Source organism: Pogona vitticeps, chromosome 4, assembly GCF_051106095.1.
Source record: "Pogona vitticeps strain Pit_001003342236 chromosome 4, PviZW2.1, whole genome shotgun sequence".
Classification (NCBI taxonomy): Eukaryota; Metazoa; Chordata; class Lepidosauria; order Squamata; family Agamidae; genus Pogona; species Pogona vitticeps.
The window spans coordinates 215432410-215440349 of NC_135786.1; the positions used below are offsets into that span (position 1 = coordinate 215432410).

General features: G+C 41.4%; 1 protein-coding gene and 1 long non-coding RNA gene across 9 annotated transcripts in view; one reads left to right on the forward strand and one right to left on the reverse strand.

Annotated features, from left to right (window-relative positions):
• RNF19A (ring finger protein 19A, RBR E3 ubiquitin protein ligase) overlaps nt 1-2306 on the reverse strand; it is a 53369-nt gene extending 51063 nt beyond the window's left edge. For 4 of the 8 annotated variants that reach the window (XM_020785396.3, XM_072999190.2, XM_072999189.2 and 1 more), the window contains exon 1: nt 1683-1795. The gene's annotated coding sequence lies outside the window, so the exon portion shown is untranslated. Of the gene's footprint in view, nt 1-1509; nt 1638-1682; nt 1796-2085; nt 2171-2234 lie in introns of those variants that run through there. The other 4 variants (XM_078393617.1, XM_078393618.1, XM_078393616.1 and 1 more) reach the window with 3 other exon arrangements.
• Nucleotides 2307-3382: 1076 nt separating this feature from the next.
• On the forward strand, nt 3383-7484 carry LOC110074799 (uncharacterized). The gene is made up of 2 exons (XR_002299844.3): nt 3383-3518; nt 6117-7484. It is a non-coding gene; the product is annotated as an uncharacterized LOC110074799 (long non-coding RNA).
• Nucleotides 7485-7940: the final 456 nt, after the last annotated feature.

A 7940-nucleotide genomic window follows, 5' to 3' on the forward strand; every position in this document is an offset into this window, starting at 1 on the left:
ATTTTAAAGCTGCAAAGTGCACATAAAAATAAGGGTGAACTGTGGTAGAAATTAAAACTATTGCAAGTGCCCCTCCCCTGCTTCACAAACAGCAGCATTCCAGCCTTGTTGTTGCAGATACTCCTTTAAATTTTTGACTTTCTATTTAAGAAACTAACAAGTTAACTCAAGCACATCAACCAAGGTTCATGGATGTAGGAGGGGAAATGCCACATTACTTAATGCTGACACCACATGCATTTCATTGGACGAGGAATGGTTCTCTTCCTTTATTAGAGCTAAGCTTTTTAAAAACACTTCTGATGCCTACATAACTCTCAGGGATTAATATTAAATAGCGTTTGTGCTAGCCAGCTAGACTGCACTCAATAGTCACTTTTCAACCACTATGGTCACCTGAATAGGCACACAGTCATTCCAGGCAACTATGCAGAGACTTCAGTGACTTACTGTGCTGTAGTAGTTCCCTTTTAAAGTGCTCAAAGAAACAGAAATCGTTGTTTAATTATTTCTCCATTGAAACGTTACTGTACAATTCAAGAAAATCTTTAAAATATTTCGACTTAACCTCTGGCTACTTTTCCAAACGGACTAAATTTAAGACTACTGTACAAAGTTACTGCAACCTTCCCAAAATGTAGCGGCTGAGGGAAGAAGAAATACTGTATTAAAACTCTGACTCCAAAAGTTGTAATCTGAGGGGGACGACCTACCACTACCGCCCTTCAAGCAAGAACAGGCTGCTACAGTCTCGCCCCGAATTACGATTTGTGGGTTGATGTGGAAAGTTTTTCCCCTTTCCCTTGGGAGTGGATTTCCTTTTAGTGTGGGCTATGAATCTTTCTAAATTTCTCTATTTTACAAGACGAAACTTCAATTTTTATAAAAGGGGGGGGGAAGGAAAAGGAGAAAAAATCTGTACCATTACCAGAAGACCGACTTTGGGGGTTTGTTTGTTTACATTTTCCGTAGCTTTTTCAGGTTGAGACTTTGCTTTAAAAGAGGGCAGCCGATTACAAACGCTGCCGTAAGGCTGTTTTGAGGCAGGGGTGGCGGTAACCCCAAAGGTACTGAGAAGCCCTACCCCCACCCCGAAAACTTATTTAGGATTGGGAATGATAAAGGGAGATTATCCCGCTCCCACCCACGAGTTCCTTCTCCCCATACTGCGCCCCCTCCTCCTCCTCCTCCTCCCCCATGTCGATGGAAGGCTTTCATTCTCTCCGAGCTTGTCTGGGGGAATTTACCCAGCGACTCCGAAGAACAAGACGGACCCCACGGTTTGTTGCCGGTCTCCGCCCCAGTGGCGGCCCAGCCGGGGAGCTAAGGGGAGACAATGGCTACGATGACTTCACCCTCCAGCAATGTGAGGAGCACCAACGGCCGCCGCCTAATCCTCTCCCCCCCCCCCCGCCTGAACTCCCGAGAGTGGCGGCGGCGGACAGGAAGGAAGCCGTCCATAGAAGCCCTCAGTCACCACGGCCAGTTCGGTCCAAGAGCCGCTCCCACCTCTTCCCCGACGGGTCGTTTCTTCAGTGCCTTCTCTCTCCCCCACGCCCTGCCGCTCCCGGTCGACTTTCAACACCTCAGGGCGGCTACTCGTCGCCACTTTTTGGGGGGGGGGGGCGCACAAAAGAGGCCCTCCCATGCAGTCGTTACGAGCCCCCCCCTTCCCCCGGTACCTTTAACTCCAGAGAAGCAGCAGCGGTGGTAGCGGTGGCGATGGCAGGAGCAGCAGCAAAAACAACCCCGCTCCGCCCGACTGGGCCCTTACCCGGCCCAGCACAGGAAGTGCCTGTGAGGGGGAAAATGAAAGCCAGCGAGATGGGGGTGGGAGAGCCGTGAGGGGGAAGGGAGGCGAGGCGAGGGGAGGCGACCAGGCCCCAGGCAGGGCCGGGTTGGGCTCGGGCTCCGGCTCTGCCCGGCCAGGAGGAGGAGGTTTCCTTCTCTCTTTCTCCCCCCGCTGAGATCACAGACGAGGCGGGGCCGCCTGGTGGTTGAACCCGGTGTCTGTCCCGCGGGGAAGGAGGAGGAGGGAAGTCTCGTGGATGTGAGGAGAAAGAAGGCGGCATTTTATATACCTACAGTACTGAAGTTGGCAGTCCCTCCTGCGCTTCTTCTGCCTCCTCAGCGGCACCTGAAGAAAAGCCCTGTTAAGAAACATAAGCCAAAGGAGTCTAGCGACCACTGATATAGCTATAGCCTCAGTGTGTAGTTAGGTTGCCTATATTTACCTGGGAGTAAGCTGCATAGAACGGAGTGGGGCTCACTTGTGAGTAAACATGCATGAAATTGTGACGTAAAAGTTCCAGGCTCTGCAGTATTCAGCCGAACGAAGGATCCAGCAAGACTCCACAGCTCGCCTGTTCGTGATGTTTTGTTTATTTTGACCTTGTTATGTGCCTCGTTTTCGAGTTACGGCGACAAGGCAGATTGTGAATTGACGAGCTTTACTTTTAGTGGTCTAGTAAATGTTTTTTGCGGGGCTGCTGGAATCAGTATGCTAATTTTAAAGAGTGCCACCATACATTTATTTGTTTGTTTATGGTTTATCTTAATTGCCTGCTGGAAAAGATGTATGTTGCCTCTTACTCTGGAGGAACTGTACGCCCATCTGGATAAATAGTCATTGATGGCCTTATCTTCTAGGAGTTTTCAGGAAGACAAGTAAAGGAACAGGCTTCCTTGAATTGGGTGAGACCTTCTGAATAGGATAACTGTTTGTATTCTGTCACTTATTTTCTTGCAAAATAGAAGGGCTTAAGGAAAGGGCCTTATTCTGGACTATGTATAACTCCTATAATTCAAATGCCATAGGCCATAGTGGCTGAGGACTTTTGGAGGTGTAGTTCCCAAAAGGAAATTTTCCAACGGCAGCAGTAAGCCTGTTCAGCCACAGAGAATTTTAGGCTTTAATCTGCCTCCGGGCTCTTTGTACATTGTTTAATACTTGTTCTGTATCTTCTTACATAGTTCAGCCTTTGTAAGCTGAAATTGAGTGCTTTCTAAAATAAAATAATAGCACTGTCCTAAGCATTTGTATTCAGAGTTAAACATATGGCCAGGTAAATCTGTTTAGGATTGCAGAATGTTCAGGCTTGATTAGAATGATCTAATCAAGCCGGACTTTTCACACAGAAATGGCTCCTCTCAATATTGTGAAGTGGCTTAATAAGTGAGCTACTTCAGGATACAGTATTGGCAAATTAATCACTTCCCTTGCTTGGCAGGGGAATTGAAAAAATGAGTGTATAAGTTATTACTGAAGCACTCGCATCAATAATTAAAAGAATTTAAAAAAATCTTTTCTTTGTATTTAATTAACTTAAAATATTTTTATTCCACCTTTCTCCTTAAAAAGGACCAAAGGCGGCTTCTCTTAAAGGGCCAGTCAAGAAACTGCCTACAGCCAAAACCACTTGCTTATTAAATCACTTCACACATACCGGAACCAATCCAAATCAGAGCAATCCTACCTGCACCAGAAAAATAGAAACCCCTTGACAAGGACCAGAAAGGTATCTAGATATATAAAAGACAAAATAGGTTTCTACTCAGAACAAACGATGTTTGATAAGCTTTTATTAGGTTCAAAAGACAAAATTGTTAAGAAAATGTATAACTATCTGTTAGAAATTAAAATGCAAGATGAAATGGTTAAAGAATGTATGATTAAGTGGGCACAAAACATAGGGCATAATATTGATGTTGATCAGTGGTCGAAAATACGGCAAAATAATATAAAGCTTACAAGATCGGTTAATTTTAAGGAGAATACATACAAGATGTTTTATACGTGGCATATGACTCCAGAAAAACTGTCGAAGATGTATACAGATGTATCAAATGTGTGTTGGAAATGTGAAGCACAAGTGGGGAGCTATTATCATATGTGGTGGTCATGTAGAGTAGCGAAACAGTATTGGAAAAGAGTACACGCTATGTTGCAACAAATATTGCTTTGTAAGGTGCCATTAATCCCAGAACTGTTTTTATTGATTATGATATCTGATAACATAGATAAGACAAAGGAATATATAGTTATATACATAGTTACTGCAGCCAGAATTCTCTATGCCAAAAATCGGAAAAGTCCGATGGTACCGAAACAAGAAGATCTTATAGAGGAGATATGGGAAACAGCGGAAATGGACATTTTATCAGAAGTGATGAAGGACTGTCCTTTACAAAAGGCAACAGAAAGATGGGACTTATTCTATAAATGGACTGAGTCAACAGGCAGCGTATGAAGAGCATATATTGAAATGAGAACTTAAACTTGGAAGGCAGAAAATAGTAAAAAGACTAATTTGGAATTTTGATATGGCAATATGTATAGAATGGACGTTAGTACTGTATGTTATTGTTTCTCCTCTTCCCATTTAACCTCAATTCCCCTTTTCCTTTTTGTCATCCCTTGTTAAAAAAAAAATTAAAAAAAAGACAAGGACCAGAAAGTTGTGGGTAGGAACACTGTAGGGGCAGACTGATGTGCTCTAGCAAAGACCTCCTCTGATCACTGTTTTTAAGAGAGCACCAGCCCACCCCTGCAAACACTCCAAATAGTGGGCTAAACAGCGGGTGTAGTCATCTTCTAAATTTATTATCGCGCACATTCACAGAGGCAGGGAACTGACACATTTAATATTTATTAGATAACCAAAAATTTATTTCTTTGTGCATTCAATGACAGATAAACATCAGCTGCTAACTATCTGCTTGGAATGAAGATGTTAAAAGTATAGCCTTATCCTGGAGAGGAAGACATGCCAGTCCGGTGTACTACAAAATAAGCAACTAAACTAGCACACTGTAACATGTCATATATTATATTGACTTAGCAGAGTCCATGCTGGATTAACTTTGGCTGTTAAAAGCTACCCCAAAACAACAGCCCCATCAGAGTTTTTATACCGAAAAGAAACAAGTAGTGGTGCTTCAGTTGGACTATACCATTTCAGAATAACATGGGCACCTCTTTAGAAATAGACATTGTTTCAAAGTAGCACAATGCATATAGGGGGGGAAAATCCCATTCCAGGGAAGAAGTTGGGATAACCCATCTCCTAGACACTAGTGTTCTAAATGCAAGATGTTTTTGATTCCTATTATTTTTTAATGGAATAATCAAACATGGCAACTCCTACTTATGGTTTGAACAAGCAGTACTGCCCAGGAAAATACCATAAGATTGGATTGCATGTGTAAACTGGGCTTTACAACTTCTTGATATGCCTAGGGGCATTTGTTTTGACAGTGGCACACAAGTGTATTGGAAATACTATTAGAAGAAGAGGACTGACAAACTGGAACAAGTTCAGAGGAGGCCAACAAGGATCATCAGGAGGTTGGAAACCAAGCCCTGTGAGGAAAGACTGAAAGAACTCGGCATGTTTAGCCTTGAGGAAAAAAAGATTGAGAGGAGATATGATAGCACTTTTCAAATAGAGGAGGGGTAGGATCTCTTCTTGATCATCTCAGAGTGTGGGACAAGTAATAATGGGCTCAAGTTGCAGGAAGTCAGATTTCAGTTGAATATCAGGAAAAACTTCATGTTAGAGCAATACAGGAAGGGAAACATGGTGCCTTGAGAGGTAGTGAGTGCTGCAACACTAGAAGCATTCAAGAGAAAATTAGACAACCATTTGTCAGATATACTTTGATCTGGATTCCTATGTTGAACAGGGCTTGGACTCAATGACCTTACAGGCCTCTTTGAAGTTCATTATTCTATGATTCCACTATGCATGAGCTCACCTTACAAAGACATACAGTTTAGAATCATTCTCTTTTCCTTCTCACCCACACAGCTGTAATTAATTTCTCTCTCCAAGTCAGGGCATCCATGTGGGTGAGACTGAAAGAAAACTGCATAGGTCATCATCTATAAACACCTCCTCACACCTACATTCTCTCATGAAGTGCTCTGTAATAGTATTTATTAATAGGTTCCCACATTTGTAATTTCTCTGTAAGTCTCAGAATATTAGTGTATACTATTTCCAAATAGGACATATTCCTTCAAGCCCACACACAAATTCTACCTCCAAAAGCAATTTTAAAGTTTCTTCCCAATAATTTTAATTCTTTTTCCAATCTTTCCTTTGTAAATCCAGATGGACAATCTTCCTCTCTGAACTTCCAGCACAAGGAATGCAAGATTAAACATTCACAAACTACCTGCAGTATATACTTATCAATCTGCTTTATGAAGAAATAATCTACAAGAGCCCAATATCAGGTTGACCATATGACCACTTACCTGGGTGCAAACTCACTGAAGGAGTACTTACCACTTAGTAAATGTGCATTGAGGCAGCCTACCTGTGGCCTTTTTATTTCGTGCATTGACACAATAATACCATCACTCTGATTTTTCAGTGCCCATATAAATGTCAGAATTTTTGTGATTAAGAAATACCACTCCTAATCTTCTGCCAAAAAAGTTTATAAAGATACATTTGTATGACTGATAATGCTTGTCTTTGACAAGAACTGATCCATAGGAACAGAAGGATGTATCCCATCTATGTTTGAATTAAACAGTGAACATATTTCAAATTAATGATTTGAATTACTTGTTACATACTGCATTACCTGTATGTTCAAACTAAAACCAGTAAAACCTACATCATTGTTGTAGGTTTTTCAGGCTGTTTGGCCATGTTCTGGAGGTTTTTCTTTTTAACGTCTCACCAGTCTCTGTGGCTGGCATCTTCAGAGGAGATGTTTCACCAAAACATATCAAAGAGGACATGGAGTTATATGGAACTCATTTATTAATGTTACAAGTATGGATGCTAAATGTAAAACATTTACTTCATTTTAAACATAATTACTGTATATCAGCATAGTGAAGAAAACTGCAGGCAGGTAAACCATATACCTGTTCAAGCTACTGTCCAGGAACTTAATGCTTATGGGCAGTGCGGTCCTTTCAGCTCATCGGGGGAAAGGTGGGAGATAAATTGAAACCTCCCTTATGGTATACAAGGGAGTTTGTGTTGTTTCAAGTATTATTGTCATAAAGATGATCCTGTACAGATGTTACTAGTTTCCCACCATTGTTTACCATAATCCAGACTAACATGATGTGCCACAAAGGCAAAGCAAGCACTAGAAACATAAGGAGAGGCAGAAACAATAGCTTAAGTAGGCTATACATCAAGTTACAAAACATGTAAATTTTGTTATGCCGGACAATCTTGGAATAAAAGTATGAATGGACACAGATCTGGCATCAGGAACAGCAACACAGAAACAGCCAGTTTCAGAATTCTTCAGCCTCCCTGGACAGTCTATTATGGATCTCAAAGAAAAAAGAAATTACAAAGACAGGTTGGAGAGGAAGACAGTGGAAATTAGCTACATCGACAAATTCTAGTAAATTGTTAAGGGCCAACGTGAAAATTAAAGGCTCTTTGCACACTATATTTATAACCCAGATTTCTATAATATGCCTATAAAAGAGTTTTCTCCTTTGACATGCTCTGATTCTTTTCCAGAAACAACTTTTATCATTTCTGTGACCAACCGTCTAATCTGCTTAGCATAAAGCTTATCAGTGGCCTGCAGTTTTAAGTAATTAACATTGTAATAGTCCCATTCCTGTGTTAAGGGTGCACTGTCACTTTGTCTATTGCCTCCCCACCACCACCATCACAGGAATACATATAAATAGAGAGGTCATAGTACCAGTACTATGTTTGAAGGAGTGGGTTTTGAGTCACAAAAACTCACAGTGAAACACTGGTAGCTTTTAAGATAATGCAATATTTGTCCTCGCCCACCTTTATTCCCCTTTAATTTTGCCAATTTGCTAAAACAGATTAATGTGTCTACTTCTTAAGAAACTGCTAGTAGGGGACTTATGTTATCTGGTATGTATATGTCTACTTTGCAAGAAGTATTGCAAAATAGTTAAGAACACTACCTAGAAG